At 42.5% G+C, this 19,536-nt stretch overlaps 1 protein-coding gene across 1 annotated transcript in view; it reads left to right on the forward strand.

Moving 5' to 3' along the window:
- Window positions 1-335: 335 nt before the first annotated feature.
- The window catches only part of LOC124168732, a 183,875-nt gene continuing 164,674 nt past the window's right edge, over window positions 336-19,536 (forward strand). Inside the window, exon 1 of the mRNA XM_046547000.1 lies at window positions 336-1,045. The gene's annotated coding sequence lies outside the window, so the exon portion shown is untranslated. The remainder of the gene's footprint in view (window positions 1,046-19,536) is intronic.

A 19,536-nucleotide genomic window follows, 5' to 3' on the forward strand; every position in this document is an offset into this window, starting at 1 on the left:
ACCACACATCAAGGTCGTTGCCTTGAAAATTTTCGGGGGTTTACTGAAGGAGGTCCTACATTTGGAAGGGTACTCTGATAGCCTGAGTCTCCTGAGTATTTGCGGGGAGGGGGATTTGAACCCCTTGACCTCCCCCACCACATTCGCAACGGCCTTGCCCCTCATACATTTTTAATGTTTGACCACCTCTAAGCTTAGAATTATTATGCGTTTAAGAAACGGATCATGAGCCGTGAACGGAATCGCGTGAGCTGACTCGCATGAATGAACTGGATTTCCCCCCCTCTCCGCGAAAGGGAGTAAGGGGGAAACACGGCCGTCAGTGCGAGCCTCGATCGCATACATAGTGGTCGACGTTCCTGCGGCCGCCTCTCCTATTATCCCCTCGCTCCTGCTGCTTCGTCTCATTCGCCGGCTAAGGGACGCATCTATGTGCTTCTTCTACCTACCGTGATTATGTTTTGCATTCGAGGTGCTACGAATGTGTGATCCCTTGTGACCTCATACGTCTGTACATCGTGAGTGAAACACTTGCTTGCTCCTCTCGGCACATTCTCCTCACAATTCTTTCCGTCCCCTTTCGGAACAGCAGAGATATCGGTCCCGTGCCTTTCTTTCCACTTCTCCGCAAACGGCGTGCTTTTTCGTGCTGGGAACGCGTCTCGCGTGTGCAACTGTGGTGCTCTTGTGCTTGCTCTGCTTGGATTATGATCGCCGTCAACGCCGAGGTTGTTGAGGAGCAGCTTCTTTGGATGATGCTTCTTCGAGCGTCTTCGCTCTGATTCCCGCCAGTGATCGTTGGTTCGTGTGATCGCAGTGCGTTCTGTCGCCGATTGGAAATGTTGGAGTGAGTCGGGGAGGAAATTCGTGACCGGCCCGAGGGATAGAAAGAAAGAAAGATTGACGGCCAGGTGGTGTGAATGTGTCGTTGACTTGTGGAACCAAGGAACACCTTTTTTGCTCGCTTCTTCTTCTCACCAATGGTCTGTCGTGGAGGTGGCGAAGGGTTGATCCTGGCCCCTAGGAGCTGATTCCATGGAATCAGGTCAGTTCTTATTCGGGTTTTGTGTTTTCGCTTGTATTCCACTTCAGTACTACTTGTCTCCTCACATGTACGCCTCCTGTTGTGTGGGCAATTGCATGGTTCTTATCAGTGTCGTTCGTCCATTCAGACGTAAAACCTCTGGTTTCCACTGTGATACTGTAATGATATTTTAGAGTTGCGGCCGCGAATGTGTTTGTTTGTGCGACTGTTTCGCCAGCTCTGATACTGGCGTCTTCAGACTTTTTTTTGCGTTCGTTCTCGCGAGGCTGCTCTCGAAGATAATTGAAAGCGATTCCACGCTTGAAAAGCGAAGTGTAGGGTAGGAATAGGTGAGGAAGATGGATATATTTTTACTGGCTTAGGTTGGAATATCATTTCATTTTATTATCATTTCAACACGCGTTGTGAGGTGAAGCAGCTGGTATCGACATGTGGCTGCAGCAACCGCCTGCTTTTCATGATAATGCGAGTTACGTTAAATATTTTCGAAATAATGCCTGTATTCCTTTTATTAGTTATGCAAACTACGTTAAAGATCAAAAAGCAACTGCGTTGACCCCGCTAATATATTTCTTCTCTTCTGTATTCTCTGGAATTGGTCTTGTACGGAATTCACCGGCGGTAAAACCACATAAGCCTCTCCGCAACATCATCGCGGTTCAACCATTTACATTATTAATACGATGACCTCGATAATAATTCTTTAATATAATGTGTTATAATTTGAAAAAAAACAATAAAGAAGCCGTAATCATATTAAATACGTACACTCATGGGCATTTTCAGGATCGTATCTTCTCCACAAGTCAGGGGCTACCTTTTCTATTAACCGCACGAGCTGATTCCCCCATGGTGGGAGCGGTTCGTGTGAATGCACCTTTTCTATTCCCACGCCACTGCGTTAGTTAGCCACGCTTTGCAACACCTATCCTCAGGGTCTGTCCCATAGTCAATCATGCTTCCCCTGAACCAGCTGACCTCCCCTCCCCTTTCCCCCCAATGTGTTTAGTCGGGCACTGTGTCTATCCCATGCAGCCGTCTTCTTGCCTTCCTACAGCTGCAACCCTCGTCTAGTGTGACCACCAAGAAAGTCCCAATGATCCCTCGTCTCCGTCCACAGTTTGATTTTTTTCAACGTTCGGTATAAACCTGTTTTTGAGGGAAATGTGAGACTTACGGGAAATTTTTTAAATGAATTGTTTTGCAAGCATTTAAAAAATAATTTTGGACAATTTTAAGCTCCGAGGATGGCCACGGAGAAAATACTTCAATTTTTTGTTCGTATATTATTTGCCAATTGTTCCGGAATAATGTATTTTGGTAACTAATGGACCTTTGGGGCTCATTTTTTACTCAAATTGGAAAATGTTTTTGTTATCTCAGAAAAGGGGACTATGAGCGCATAGTTGGGGTGAAATAAGGAAATCTGGCAAACCTCCGACCGTTTTCGGAGGCCGAAGGAGTCGCACAGATCTTTCGGAGTTGCTAATTTGCTAAATTTTACTCCCGGTAATAGTCACAACGCCAACTATGTGATACAGAAGCATTTGAGTTGCTACATTTGACCCTGGATATTTTTGTGCACATACATTACGACTTGTCGGAGGAAGTGTGAGATTAAAATGAAGTGGACGGCAGCCTCTCCTCATTTCTCTAGCCTCTTTTGGGGGGGGGGTACCCCCTCTAAACCCCCCCACAGCTTTTGTCCCCCTCGTCCCAAGGCTCAGTCCTTCCTACCCTCCCTTTACCTTCTTTACTTGTCGTTCCGCTAACGTGGGCCTCATCCCATCCGCACAAGGGAATCTAGTTGTGCATACATTTTACCTGCTTAATCTGTTTTTCCGGAAGGGACTTCACGACTCCTATTTTAGGGCCAAAATAGCGAGCTTGATTGATTGAGCTCGAGTGACGGGTTTCATTTCGAATGCCTCCGCAGAGAGGTGAAGTTGAATGTCTTATCTTCAGGGGTTTCCACCGCGTAATCGAAGACGACAGTTTCGGCGAATCTGCGGTCGGATACATTTGAGAAATGAAGTGAAACTATGTAAATATTGCCCCATTTACATGAATACAAGTAGAGTGATGGCATGTGAATTTTCTCCGCTTGTTGCCTTCGTGGCTAAATTTCCGGTCGGAAATTCCTTCAGAGATTAGTAGATGATGGAGGTGTCAGATAAGTATTCTGCAGTGCAACTTCGATTTCCATAGGTCAGTGTGGCCGAAAAATTAATGTCCATGCCACATCATTACCGAAATGTGAATACCATCTATCCACTAATTTTGCCATCACGCTTGTCATCACTCAAAGATTAAAAATTTTCATGGCCAAATCTAACTAGTCTTGTTAGTTACCCGATCGTTTTGCAGAATTGAGCTAGCTTCGCGGAAAGGTTGGACTTAAAGTCTCTTCTCGAAGAGACCTCTTCTCAATGCAGATATGTACTTTACTAGATAGATAATTTACTCATAGGAGTCGTATTGAATTAAATCCACCTACCATCCAGCAGCCGTCTCAGTAAGCACGCAGGGGTAAAATACTCAAGCCGTTTACCTCCATTGAGGTTGAGATGCACTTTATAAAAGCATAATTTTCATGAAATTCATTTATTTTCCGAGGAGAAACCATTTCCTTTCCCCACCCGTTTGACTGTGTGACTAATTTTTACCGTATCATTAAAAAGAAGAACTTAGTGCTTTCACATTAATATTTATTAACGACCATGGTTTCAAAGTTAGACGTCATCATCGGGTGTGATGAGACCTGATCATAGCGTCTAACGTTGAAACCGTGTTCGTGAATAAATATCAATGTGAAAGCACAAAGTTCTTATTTTTAATGTTAATTATGAATCGCTTTCACCAAGTTACGCCTCAAACAATCCATTTTAATTTTTACCGATTCTGGCGATCCTGGAAATACAGTGTGGTTTCATACTAATGTTCCCTGTGTTGCTTTGAGAGATTTCTGTTTATCGAGAATGATGATGAGAGCCTGGTGTGGTTTTGTATCGTTGGGATTGTCGTCCCGCGAACGACGTCTCCCTGAGCGCGTCAGCCGGCTGGCTGTTGGGTAAACGTGTGCTTCTTTGCGACTGGAGTGGGAATGTACCTCTTCCTGTTTGTGGAAGGAATGCGTACCTCGAACTAAACGAAGCATTATAAATTCTGAGAAAAAAAAAACGTTTCATTCGTCTCGAAAAGAACGTGAAATTAAATTTTTCTTCAATAACTCGGTATATGGTGCTTTTCATGGTATATTTAAGGCCATTCTGAGTCTATTTCATGCTATATTGTATTTTTATTTAATATGCTCAATGTTTGGCATGAACCGGTTTTTGAGAGATTGTGCCATATTATATATTTATTATTATAGTGTGGTATATTTAGTGCCATATTCATTCATGGTTTATTTAATGCCCCGACTCTACTTATCGTATTTATTTACTGATCCTACTTACCTTTTGCATGTAATTAGCTCCTCCCTTCAGTTTTTTTGTAAGTTTCATAAAAATCACACATCAATACTCGTGCCAATAAGTGTCCCAAGATAAATGATTTTACAGGCGCCATTTATATTTCAATATATTTATGCAGTGACTAATCCCTGGAAATGATAATGTGTTGTGTATATTTCTCGGAAGTAATACAAAATCAATGCCCATAGGACATGCCTTTCCTGATAAAAAATTAATAACAGGCAGAAAACAAAAAAAATTTCCGAAAAAAACTTTTTTTATTCGTCGTTTTAAAACGTCTACTTGGAAAAAAACGTTTTTTTTTTCCTCCATCATCAGTTTGAGAGCGTGGCAGTTAGTGTCGTCTACAGAAGCAAGCGGGAGTGGAGGAGGGGAAGCGTGATATTGTGTATCCTGAGGAGTCGTGGCGTGCCGCTTGCCGTGCAGGAATAGCGAACGCACCGTGCATGCGTGCGCGAGCACGCGTGAGGCCGTACCTCTGCGCACGCGTCGGCCGGCGTCTGTCTCACACGCCTGAACCGCTTCCCGCCATGTGTCCTCAATTCGAATTTGCATTTGAGAGGGGTTGATGCAACTAGTCTTAATGGCCGGTGGGGATTTTTGGCTTACTACCCATGGTTAGGATATATTCCCCTTTGACCGGCGTAGATACTGACCTTCCTCTCGTGGTACTTGATGTTCGTATCAATGCAGTGCCACAATTTATGACGTCTAAAGGCCGTTTAACACGGGGCACGGAATTGCGCAGGTTAGAATTGCATTAATTTCTAAAATGGCGTGGAATTGCGCGAATGCATGAACGAAATTAGAACAATTATTTTGCCATCTCACGTCCACGCATTCTCGCATGTGTTTTAGCAATTCACCGCTTCACACGACGCAATTTTGAATGCGCCTTCGTACACACGTCAGATTGTGCGAGTAGGTGCCCCTTGTAAAACGGCCTTTAGGAACAAAAACAATCTCTGGGTGTTTTTCGAATTTTCCTGACGTAATGTGATTGTTATTGGTGTCTTAACAGTAGTGCCGATAAACATCGTTCGTGAAGTCTGCGATTACAGCAAAAGCAGGAAACACCTGGTTAACATGAAAATCATAGGAAGTTCATCAAGACCATGCTTTTTTCTTATAAATAACCGTTTCAGGCGTTATTTTGTACATGTTTTGTATCTCCACTAAAAAACCCAATGTCAAATCCTCACCTGATTTAATTCTGCAGTCATGACTGACCTGGGTTTCGCCCGCTCATTGCCATTTTCGAGAATTATTCGTTTCAATTTTAAGCGACGGTTTGGAATTTACTGCTGTGTGAAATGATGAGCAATTTTCATTATAAGCATCGTGAAATGAGATATTGCAGAAGTAAACTCCCGGCTTAGATGAAATTCCTGGGTTTCGACATCTCATTGCCATATTTACAAAATTATTTAACAAATTAAATTTATTAAATTCGGTGTGGAGCAGGGGCGGATCCAGGATTTCTTTCTGGGGGGGCACAAGCAAGGCCGTATCCAGGATTTTGTTCAAAGGATACCCCGTAACACAAGACGAATGCAATGATAACGGGGGACCGCATTAAAAATCTTGCATATTTTTTAAAAGTCTGGTGGGGGCACGTGCCTCCGTGACCCCCCTAGATCCGCCTATGATGTGGAGTTTACTGTTGTGTTTCATAGTGAACATTTTTATTCACCATTTGCCCGCTCCTCATAATCGCTGGTCTCGCTTGGTGGAACAGATTTGAGTGAATTTTGTGCTGAAGTCACCGTTCGCGTCACGGATGGCGATAACGCGTGTGAAAGAACCGTAATCCTGCCTGTAGGCTATAGTTCGAGCGCCCCGATCCTACTGATGCATACAGTTCAATATTTGGCATGACTGTAGTGGGCGTGAAGTGAGGGGGGGGGTCAGTGTATTAAACCGCCCCCTTTCTAAATATTTGGGAATGACATTTTAACCTCTTCAAGTGACCCATCCCTTAAAATTCTACTACCTAATGGAAGAACCCCACCACTCTCACCTAATTTATTCTTGATTGCGGCCTTTATTGTTACGATGTTATACAGGCGTTATCTTGGAAGATCGTACAAGCGTCGATGCTAGTCTACAGCCTTAGTATCTGTCGTTTTTTGATTTTGTAGTGAAGATAATGCAACAGAGGAAAAATTACCCCATTGAGGATTGATCTACTAATATTCGTGCTACATGCTTTCACCGATAACGCTACGAAGTCTTCGGTTCAATCGTTCACAGCGCCACCCTGCGGAAGTATATTCTTCATACGCTATTGCCTGCAACTGTCCCCCTCTCATGCGCACTTGTTTCCTGCTACTAAAGTGTTCTACCTCTTTTAGCCCTCTGCTCTTCATGGTATAATTTCTGTTTCATTAAATATTATCAAGTGATCGATCAAGTTGTTTTTATTGTTATCTCTTTCCTTCAATGACCCCATTGAGTGGCAAGTGAAAGGGGCATCCTGGACTCCGTAATCGAGTTTCCAGCGTTGTTACTAGTCTAGCCTCTGTTGCTTTTTCCCGAAGAAAATAGAAACTGAGTAATTAGTATTACTTTCGTTTTTCTAGGTGTATTTATATTTATCCGTATTAATTGTATTTTTCTATCGTACTCAACTTCCGGGCGGAGGTAGTGTATATTAGAATTACTCCCATGGTCTAGGACATAGCGTGGTACATTTCAAAATAAAAACCAGTATAGAATGGTTATTTAAAAATATTGCGTGATTTAAGTAGATACAGGATAGGAAATGTTTAGGTAAACTGTCGGGTGGCTTCCCAATACAAATTTGCTGTGTACGATAACGACTGTTTCCAGTTTATAGATGCATTGGTGTGTGTGCGAGATCCATTGTGTTTGCTAGTTGAAAAGCCTATTTCGGCTTCATAGCACTTGCAGCATTCCTGTTATAATTGAATACTTAGGCCTACTCAACTCCCGTTCCTGTGCGAATGCGCAAGAGTGCCCGAAGAGGCGATAGCGTAAACCGGTATTTTTGCGCTCTTTTTTTATCTGTAATCAACATTTTGTTGTCGTAATTGGATTATGATGTACTTATTAAAATTATGACATTGTCTAATTAAGTAATTAATGTGAATGAGAAAACCGTGAAGTACTGTTTTAACACCTGCTAATGGGTAAAATTCCTTAATCTTAATGGGTATACTTTTTACAAAATATTTCTGAAATTAGTAGTCGTATTTTATGGCGAATTCACTTTGAAATATTCAGTCATAGATCGGAAATTAGTTTTGTATACAAGTTTGAATGGCGAAAATTTCAATCCTCCTCTCCCACTCTGAGCATCGAGCTAAAAATTTGTTTGGATCAATGGCGGATCCAGAGAGGGCTTTGGTATGAAATTTACACCAGGTAAAATTGTAATTTTGTTCTGTCGTTGAATATATACAGGATGGAAAGCCCCTAGCCCCCCCTCGACCCCATCCTGGATCTGCTGCTGGTTTGGATGGGTGGTTAAGCTAAGGGCAGTAGCGTAACTAGGGATAGGCTCTTGGGGGGGGATTGGATTGCCGGGGGTGGTGACCCACCACCCCCAGGCAACGGGGTCCGAGAAAATTTTTGAAAAATGACATGCCTGGAAATACATTTTACATCTTTTTGGCACTTAAACTTATCTTTAAGCAGATGCAGTTATTGCATGACAAAACTAGATAATATTTTAAAATAATTTTTAAATTTTTTGTGAGGCCTTGGGGGGGGGGGGGGGATCTATCCCCTTATCCCGGCCACCATGAGCCACCGGCTAAGGGGGTATGACAAGTTCGAGGTAGAGATGCCGTTTCCATTCCCTGGGCCTCCTTGCACGTTAAGACACTTTAACTGTGTCCATGAACTTAATCCCTATTGATACGCGGGACATGTGTCCCTCCTTCGATCAACCCCCTGGCGGTCACCACTCCCCCATAATTATCTCGTGCTTTTGAATCTAGGAAAATGAATAATGCGGACTAATACTTCGCGACTGCTCGTTTCCGTTTCCTCGCTCGGGTTCTCCCTCCCTTTGTGTGTGCGTTGGGGGAGAGCTCTCTCGTCTGCTGCACTGATAATGGCCTCCCTATTGATCTGCCCCCCGTGGGGGGGAAGGAGACGCAGGGGTAGGCCGAGACGCGCTCGCCACTTCTTTCGCGGAATAGCGCCCTCTCTCGATGCGAAGGCGAAGCTGGGAATGCTCGGGCGGGTGATATTCGAACACAATCACCACCTCCTCCTCTTCATTCCGTATCCGTGCATTTCAAGTCTATCTTTGGCGAATCGGCGCCTCGGACCGTGAGGGTAAGAGTGACTTGGACTCTAAGAGCCGGTTTTATTGTGCCAGGTTAGCGCTAACCATAAGATGATACAGCCATCAACTTAAACTAGTTTCGCTCGAGTCATTGAGAACGGTTCCCTTTCTGAGTGACGCAAAGAACTTCGTCTTAGAGGCTAACTATATTTTCGTCGGATAGAAATGATAAATCGGGAAGTAGTATGCCGAACGGGTAAGTTTACGAATTTGTTTTTCATCATCATACCTGTTCACAATCCTAAGATTGGTGGACCCAATTCTCCTATCAGCTAATCTTTTCACACCTACGTATTCCTTTTTCACAACCTACTTTACCTGTTCCATAGTAAAGAAAATGTTTTTACCCCGAACTATGAATAACTTTCATAAATGCTTGGTCGATATAAGGCAGTCGTATTCGTCACGAAGCGCACCTTTACTTGTAAACGGCTACTGTCCTAACACCATGTCAATTGAGGCGGCTTGCGGGGTAGGTTTTGGATGTGACAAAGTAAGAATCTCCTTGAAAATTTTCTATTCTTGCTACTCCTCAAGTTGGAGCACCGAGCGACCTGGGTTTGAGTTCCCATCTTTTCGTGTGGTTGAATGCTGTATGCCTCGCCGCTCCACTCCCCCGCTCACATGCTGTGGAAGAGTGGGAGGCGTTGATCCATGACGGGACTCGAATTCCCCCCTTTTCTCTCGAGGGACGCCTCTTTTCTTTTCCGCCATCGCAGCTCCTCCAATTCCCCTCTCCAACCCTCCCCTCTTCTCCTCCTCCCCCGATATATATCGCTCTGGTCACTGACCTCTTCCTCCCCTCCCCTCCCCCCTTCCCCTGCGCCTGATATCCCCCCTCTCCCATTGTTATTACTCTACAACCCCCCTCTCCCTCGTTTACCCCGCTGTCTTTGCTCGGTACATCTCCGCCTTCTCCTCTTAGGTTTTCGCTTTCCCTCAGTCAACTTTAGCGCTTTTTTACGATAGTAAAATCCCAGTTCATTCCCATGAAAAGCAATTATCACTCAACATTCCATAAATAGCTTGATTTAGTATCAAGAGTTGATTCTATGCAGTTAATTCCCGGCAACAGATGTAATGCGGTAAATACTTATGTTTATAATTTAGGTTTTTAAAAATAGCAATTCAGCTGCTCGAGAAAAAAAAAACGCCTGTCTGCCCGTGACGTCATTTCATTCATCGTTGTTGTGGCGCCAGACGATCTGTCTCGCCATAAGCGATGCTTAGAGTGACGTCACAACATTGGCTTATCATCGCGCGCCTTTTTCGTTCCCCTTCAACAAAGCGTTAAAATATTATATTTGCGGTGGTATTGGGAATAAAAGTGTGTTATTTTGGAAATTAAGGTTTCAAGGGTCCTCGAAACCATTGGGTATTTTCCTGAAATTGTCGAAAATCCACATTCTGCGGATCAAAAAATAGAAAATTTTTGTGGGATTGAGAAAGAGTCAGTGACATGACTTTGTGCCACGTTTTCCTTCGTGTGTTTTGAATCTCTTGAAAAGTACGATATGCGTCCCGAGTGTTATTGTCTAGTGAGATGCTAAATTCAACAGCCAAAGTGGCGCTACTCTGCAGCCTCCAGCTGAGAGATGGTATCAGCTGTTCAGTTGTGGGGAACGCATTTTTTTTAGCAATCACGATATTCTACTAGTAAAAATTACCTACCAAGTATTTGTATTAGTGATTTTTATTCAGAAAACTTATCAAGCTATCAATTTTGTGCCTAATTTTCATAAAATGTCTGTTTTATAATTTAAATTTTAAACAAGTTATTGTCCAGGAAGAAGATGAAACGTGACCGTTTAGCGGGAGTGATACATTGCCTCAGTACTCGAAGTTTGCAGAATCACGGGACGAAATACAATTCTGTATCACTATATTTTGTTTCCTTCTATTAATGTAATCATAAATTTAATTACGTCACAATGATATTACGTCAACCCTCCTTGATGACATTAGCAACTGGGTCACCAAGTGACGGGAGGATTTTCTTTTTCTCCTCATTAAATTTTTACTGTAAAAATTGCCACCAACAGGAAAAAAGTGAATGAATTATATAAGGAAGGCCTTGAGAGGGCGTAGCTCTCGGGCGAGTACATATGTGGAGTGACCTTGGGATCTGCTCCCTCCCCTTACTTAGTGTAATGCGGGAGGGGAAATGAGCGTAGGCCACCCGCCGACACTGGGACGCTTATCTAGGTCGAATGACGCGGTGCAAAAATTATGTTCCTCCCCGTGCACTGCCACCTCTGGAAATTCGCTTAATTATAACGCGGTATTAATGACACATCGTATCATCGTTATTACACCCTTTAAAAGAAATACGTTTTAGTTAAAAATTTGAAAAAATAGTAATATTTAGTTTAGTTAAAAAAAGTTTTGCTTTTTGATTTTATGGAAAACATCATTCGATTTTTAAACCCAATTTATGGTGTACAAAATTGGAAAATGGATTACGTCAACGTTAAATTCATTTTATGATATTATCAATGAAAATAGTAAAATAGCTAATGTATATCCTGAATTTGTATGCATCTACAATCTTTACATTAAATTTTTTAAACTCTTCCAGTAGTTGGGTTCGACTTCGATGCCGTTTGAAGTGAAATTACGCACTTTGATTTGTCGCTTAAATATTCTAAATATTATGAAAAAAGTGTTTAAATTTCTTGCTTTAATTCTTATGTCATCTTTTTGTCATATCGTTTCTCATATTGTTGAATCTGAATTTTCATGCTTTTTTTTAATATTTTAATTTTCCTATATTGGTAGTATTACTCGAAAATGTGTTGGTGGTGTTCTGCCATCTCGTAGACTGTGTTGTAATTGGCGATTTCACTTTCCCCAAAAAAGTGTTTTGTGTTTCTTTTGTGTATGTACAACGGGTACAAACCTATGACTTATTTACTCTACTTGGTCATCAAATATAAAAGGAACTATAATAAGGCCTAATGACTCGGAAAAGTACTGTGTCATCCTTCCGACAGTTCCGCGTTCCTCCACATCTCGATTGAGATTGATGGTGGGATGAAAGTATTTATTGTATCAAAATTGACTTGTAAATCGATTTTTGATTGGTGTGGCGATAGCGTAGTTCTCTTGTTCATGTCTTCCTCAAAACTCGCTCCCACACCTAGGCTGTTATCTCGTTTCCCATATAACTCAATCTCTTTCGTTCACGAAGAATTTTCATTTGAATGTTCGAATCTAATCTAACTCGTGTCCAGCTCTTACGATTTTTTTTCAATGTATCCATCGTTTCCAGAGTCAATTTGTCTTTAATTTATAATTCAGCACATGCGTCGGGTCAAGGAGCGGAAGTGAAAAATTCCTTTCTGTTTTCTTAGAACTCTCATAAAGATTAACGTTTATCTCATCGGTATCGCGTGCTTGCATAAAACATGAGACAACGGTAGCATCTCGTGCCAAAGCTGGCCACCGCGCATTCCCCGAATTTTGAGAACTTGAACTGTGTGTTCATCTTTTCTGTTCGATGTGTGTATTTTTCACCCTATCACCTGTCTTCACAATTTCGCTATTTCTCTGGCTGTTTATCCAAATATCTCTCGATGTGTGGGCAGTTACACTTAAGAGGATAATAGTAGCGGTAGCAAGGCTGAGGGGTCGGGCTCAGATTCAGCTGTCGCTTATCGTCTACCATACTTGCATTAAACGGCTTTAAGCTGCAGTAGGTCTACTCTAAGCACATAGTGTAGGTCCCGTACCATTGGGTGTTGCTAGTCATTTTTCGTAGCACACCGTGGAATGTATTGTCATTTTGTTTCGCATTGACGCCTTTCAGGATTGTATTGCGCGTACAGTGTGTGAATTAGACCACGTCTATTTTACTGACGATGAGTACAATTCCAGTGTGATGATTTTATGATTAATAATACCATTTATAATTATCATCAAAATAACGTGTTATTCGTGTACCTCAGAATTAATGGAGGACTTTTTCAGCGAGCATGTGCGTTCGTATTTATTCCTATTTAAGTTAAACTGGTGACTTTTTCGTCGCTCTTGGTTCATTTATATTGTTTTTGCATCAATTATCTGTTATAAATTTTCATTTTTTAGGAATTAAAATCGTCTTTTTTCCATAAGATTCTCCATTACGGTTCAACACCCTCAATTACAGTGTACTCGCCATTTTTCCTCGCTAACACTGTAAATTAATGGATAGTTTCGCCCTCTCCACTGTTTTCGCAATTTTGCTAACTCCCTGGCTTTCAATCCCAATATCTTTCAATATCTGGGCAATCACTGTCTAATGAGAGCAAGGAAGTAGCACTAGCTAGACCTAGTGGTCTGGCTCAGATTCAATTCTGTGATTATTTGTCTTCCATAATTGAACATTTTTAACTGGAGCAGGTTGTATGTAACTTCTGATTAGTATAATTCCAGTGCAATGAATATACTATTATTAACACCATTTTATGGATGGGGTGGTAAATATTAATTTTTCTTGAGTCATCATTATCATCATCAGTGAAAAATCCTAGGATTGGTTTTACGCAGCTCTCCATTCCTCTCTCCTATCCTCTAGACTCCTTATAGCGACGTATGTCTTCTCTCTTACATCCTTTATCACCTGTCGTATGTAACTTATTCGGGGCCGTCCCTTGACCTTCTTCCCTTCCACCTGTCCTTAAACGATTGTTTTCGTCAGGCCTCATAATGTGGCCAACTAAGTTGTCTCGTCTTCTCCTTAAGGTTTTATAAGACTTCTCTCTTCTCCCACTCTTCTCAGCACTTCCTCATTACTTATCCGATCAATTTTATTTTCATCATTCCTCGGTACTTGGGAGTGAAATACCTTTTCGCAAATATATAATATAGCACTATATCAACTATATCACTCAATTCCTGCGACAAAATACATAAAAAACGACCGAAATGAAACGGATACGTCATCCGCAGTAGCAGAGAGCTACAAGATCGACTTTAAGGTTAAAGAGTGCTTAAAAATTACATGGTAATTGGAATCAATTCGCAGTATATAAGGAAATGCTTGAAACAAGAAATAGATCTTAGACACTTAGTACTTCGAGTAACCCAATTTTATCGATCCATTTTATCTTCATCATTCCTCAGTAGCACCGCATTTCGAATGCTAACCTTTTCCTTAGTAACCTCAATTATTGTAGCTTTCATGAAATTTGGTTCCGTTCGGGTTTGTCTGCATCCGCTTCGTCTGGTCGTGGGCCGCACTCGGTCTGCCGCCGGCCACTTTCCTGAGGAAGAGGGGGGGGGAGGGGTCACTCTGCATTGCAATTCCATCACGTCATGCTCTCCCGCCCCTCTCCCCCCTCCCCATCCATGTCCCATGTCCCGCATCGCATGTCCCCCACCACTCCCCCCCACCTCCTCTCCTACCGTCGCCTCCTCCCTCCTCCGATTAAAATGCGCCTCGTTTCGCGGGCGCAGTCAGCTGACGTAATGAGATAGTTTATCATTGCGCGGCGGTCAAAACGAGTATGATGATTCTCGTAAATGCAGTAACCCTGTGGAATGAGTTTCCGATAAGAGTTCTGTAGATATGTCTCGGTGATTCACGGTGCCAAAGAAACTCGCATTCTTCAGAGTGCGACGATGCGTAAGGTCGTTTATCTGTAATGAGATTCTGTTTCGAATATTTGCCCGAAATAAAATTCTCGATTCCTTCTTGTCAAGTGTACGGTGAAAACTGTCTCAAACGGTCGCCGCTTGCCCAAAAATAGCGTGGCCGCTAAGATGGTGGCCTCTGAAAAACAAGGAATAGGTATCTATAATTTATTAGGTAACCAGTTGTCTCTTTCTGGATCCATATAGCTCCGATCAGAGATGACAGCTATGTAGTGGTTGTTCAATAAGGCTTAACTTCATTTATTTAAAATTTTAGCGCGTATTTACTGATTCGAATTTGAAAAAAATAGGATAAGCTAATTACTTTAATCTTTTTGTGTTATTTTTTCCCAGTTGTTTCGGCATCATTTTTCACTCAACTAACGTATTTTGACTGCATTTGATCTGTATTTTCTCCGAGTCGAAGTCAGAAATTGCCATACGAGCCCATAGTAATTTTTTATTTTTAGTTTTAAATCTCTTTTTTAACACAAATAGCGCTGTTAAATCTAAAAAGTGAAAACTTCGTAATTAATGAAATACTCTTTAGACGGCTATGTCCACGTAGAGTTTTTAGAGTAGAGTTTTGTTTTAATTGTAAAATTCAATCCTTGTCTCGGTGGAACGCATTGAAGTATTTGGTGTAAAGGAAATCTAGATGAATATTTACAAATACATTTTATGTCTTGTTTGAATATTTTTTAAATTTGATTTATGTTTTTTATTTTGTTTTCAGACTTTTATTTAATTTTGTGTCTTATGTTCTCTTCCCAGGTAGGATCCATGGTGTTCCATTTTGAAGCTTTCCGTGTATTTAGTAAGTAAACATAAAACTTGTCCCTATTATTCACATAAAGAGATGTATTATTTATCATTTGCCTGCTGGGTCGATGTTTGCTACCATAATTTAATTACCTGAAATAGGTTCGTAGGCTTTCCCTGGAAGTTAATTACAGGAATTATTCTCTCGTTCTCTGACCGATCATTTTTTCCAAATCTGACGTTTCGATATAGTCTTCCGTGGCGTTCTTGATTCGTGTATCTCTCCATCTTCCGGGCTTTCACCACGCTGTTTGCCTGAGGTTCAGTGACGTCATGGCAAAATTAGCAGTTCCGGAACGCTCTTTCCTTACCATTCTTTAGAAATGAAATATTACTGTATTTTTTTCATTACTAGTCATTATTAACATTTAATTCTATTTTTTTGTTTTGGTTACGAATGTATAAATTAGAAATTTTGAGGCAACAAAAATAATAAGTGTTATATGACTATTATGTCTTTTGTTAACTAGTGCCGGAATGGCGTTCCGGCACCATGACACCTCTGTTGAGGTTGGCAACAGTTTCTACGGCATTCTACCAGAGGTCTTATGATCGAAGGACCGATATCGGAATTTTTCGACCTGAAAACACCTGGTGGAATCCCGGCGAAACTGTCGTCTACCTCTGGCGAGAAACGCGGAGAAAACCCGGAAGATGGAGAGATCCACGAAGTTTCAATGCTGTCTATCATTCATCTTCCATGATGTTGATGTGCGAGTAGAGCATCGAAGCGTCGAACATGGAAAACCGGACCCGTAGGGGAACCCGAGACGGATTACTGCTGGTTAATTATTTCTCGGCATATGAGTATCGGCTTTCGGGCGTTCCTCTGTGGTGAGATGTCCATTGTAGCGATGCATTCTGACCTGAAGACGCCAGCAGGAAGGCTGGAGAAACTGTCGTAACCTATGGATATCTCAACGCGGAGGAACGCCCGAAAGCCGAGACTCATATGGAGAAAAACCGCGGGAACCTTAGATCTAATTTCTCGAGCATGTCCCCCTCCTATTGCTATCGCCTCAAAATTTCCACCCTGTGGTCCCCTTCCGTACCTGAATACCGCGAATTTCAAACGGAGGGACCGGAGATCCAATAGGGTGGTTTCCTATTATTTTTTTATTGCTTAAATCGAAAGATTATTACTCCTGGATTACGTATTTCACGCTTTTAAATTTTTAAATGACGATATCTATTTTTCGCGATCAAGTGAAAAGTTAAAAATTTCAAGCATGCAAAAACGCGACGGCTAAGTATGAATGCTGGAAAAAGCCTGTGTGATGTCATTCTGGTTCCCGCTGTCGCCGTGTGAGGTGGCCTTTGGGCGAGACTTTTTAGCGCTGATACGATGCAGGCTGCTAGCAGGTAGCAGAGTACCCTGCTAGCAGGAGCGATTGGCTTAAATAATGATTATTAATACCCTATCAAACGAAAACTGTCCGACCTTAGCCAGTTTTAATAGGTGATTATTAAGATATGTTACCCTCAGCTCTGTGCCTCATGCATGCATTGGTAATCTCAGACGATGTAAAACTCCTATCTACTCGTATAGAAACTAGGTCCCTGTGACGTCACGTGGAGTGGAATCGCATGGGCGCCAATCTGGCCTTTTTCAAATGAGGATAAAATTGACCATTCCCATTCGTCTAAACCGGTATATCTAAAACCAAATAATTTGTATATTATGAATACACTAATGGTGGGTAACGAATCGCAAGCAATGCCTTTCGTTTTCTTTGATGAAGGAAACTACCCTCGTGGTCCCCTGTCCGTACCTGAATACCGCGAATTTCAAACGGAGGGACCGGAGATCCAATTCTCGCGAGTGCTCGTCTACACTTTCCACGGTGGTGCTGGTGGCCTCGTCTTCGCCTTCATTTCTCGTGCGTGGCGTGTGGGTTGGGCAGCCCACGAGATGCAACCGCCCTCTTCTTCTCTCGTCCTTCGGACCGGACGTTCACCTGCTCCCGTCCCCCTCTCCCACCCCCAGAACCCCTCATACCCCCCCCCTTCTCTCTCGTGTCCGGCGAAATTCGCGGAGCCGACCACCGCCGCATCCTCCCTGCATGCATGCCATGTGCAAGTAGATCAGAGGAGGGCGGCGGAATGGGCGCTGTTTGCAAAAGAACCGTCGCTCCCTCGTTCGACCGGTATTTTCCCTCACGTATCACTTGTTTTCATCCCAAGGTATCACGGCAGTGAAGATTTCTTGGGTCTCACTCCGGATAAGGTCCTCCATATGTCCTTCCGACGTTTCGATGTGCTATTCGCCCATCGCCCTCTGGGATTCAGGAATCCAATCAATCTATTTGGATCTTGGATATTATATCGAATCGTAGGAAGGAGGTAAGTATGGAAAACTTTACCCGGTGTGGACCCGATAAATCTTCTTCGCCAAGGTTCACTGTGAGATATAAACCTGTCGTTACATCAAATTATCACATTTAAATTTTCACTATATATTTAGCAAACTTTTTTTGCCTTTACCTACAATTCTAATGTGTAAAAATTTTATCCGAGTAAATGCTGTGGTTCGGTTTTACTATTTAAGATCCAGGTTAATATTTTCGAGTGTCCTCTCAAAATGTTTGCCCTGAAAATTACAAGTTGGAAGCGTAATTTATAAATAAGCGATTCGACTTGGAATCGACCGGTTGACCGGAAGTGAGGCGTTCGCTGTTATTGATAAGTCTTTGAATAATTTGCTTAGTTACGGAGAAATTCGTGATTTTGGTACCTTGTATATCCATTTTGAATTTTTGTAGTATTTTCTCGTTACCAAATATCTTACATCGGCCAAATACATTGGCGTAGCCTCAGGGGACCACCCAAACCAATTAATTTACCAGAAAAATATTAACCTCTAAAACAACTTTATTTTACTCCGTATATATGCTATAGCAAAACAGCTCCCCGACGACCCAACAGTTGTGTAATTTTTAGTGCTAAAATAGCAGAAAATGTGATTTCAGGAGGTAAAAATTTTCGCATTTTCCCCCCGGGTCGTGCCCCCCAACACATCGTCCTGGCTACGCCCCTGGTCAAATATATTCATTGTCAAGGCTAGGGTCACTAACGGTGTATTGTCACCTAAGTGCAGAAGCAGATTTTGGATGTATGGGTGCCACGGGGCCCAAATTGGTTGCGGGCCGGGAGGCCCACTGTTTCAAGGTGTTTCAATTTGTAACGCTATAACAGGAAAGGCGTGCCACTGGTTGCGTTCAGAGTTACATTAAAAACGTCAACGGATAAAGTGTTTTTTATCAGCAGTGTTAACCATTTATTAACGTCAATATTGACGACTAAATGTTAACCAAAAAACAACCTAGCTTCACTTCGAATCCCCTGGCTGTTTGTTGGTCCCCAAGATGGTCGTTTTTCTGTTTTTCCGATTTTTTTCCGTAAGATTTATCTCTATATTGGGGGAAGGCTCATTCCTGGTGAGTGGCCCGGGCCCCTTCCCCTCCCCCTCCTCTGATCCGGCCCTGCCGAGGTGCTGTAGTAATCTCAGCACCGGCTTTATCAGCTCGTGTATCACACGTAGAAATGATTTTTTCTCGGATGGATGCGACCGCCTGATGCTCCAATAACTCGGGGAAACACGTGGCCGAGATGTGGAACAGAAAGTTGCGGAGGAAAGCGGAGCCGTGATGTTATGCCTCTCCCACCCGCACCTCATTGTGGTGCATCAGGGGAATGGGAGGATGTGCAGGAGGGACCCGCGGGCTCCGCACGGTTGCAATCGTTCGCTTTGGCTCGCACGAGAAAATCTCCGGTGCGTTCTATTGCGTGATAGGTCGTTCGAAATTAATGCTCACCTTTTTAACTGAGGGGAATTAACTCGTTTGTAATAACTCATAGCCCTGTGCGTACGATAGTTAATGTTTCATTTTTTTACATTTTGCACAGTCGCTGAAAACGCGCTTTAAGCCGCTTGCATCACAGATTTGAAGCGGTGAACAACGAGCGATTACAAGCATCCATCCCTGGAAAACCTCTGTCAGCGTGGCAACGGTGTTGGTCCTGGCTGTTGATGCCTTTAGTCAGTTTGTGCGTTCGAAATAATTCAATATTTCTCTAGAAACTCTACATGACTCGTGTTGTTTGATGTGCTACGGATAGTCGCTTCTGGTGATAGTGGTGCCGTTCTCTTATACACAGCTTGTCCCATTCGTGTCTTCTCGTACAGCGGGATTATGACATTTGGTCTCGAATACGTGTGATGTCTCCATGCTTCTGGGTTTCACCGCGTGGATTTTCTTTGC

Source organism: Ischnura elegans, chromosome 12 (assembly GCF_921293095.1).
Source record: "Ischnura elegans chromosome 12, ioIscEleg1.1, whole genome shotgun sequence".
Lineage (NCBI taxonomy): Eukaryota > Metazoa > Arthropoda > Insecta > Odonata > Coenagrionidae > Ischnura > Ischnura elegans.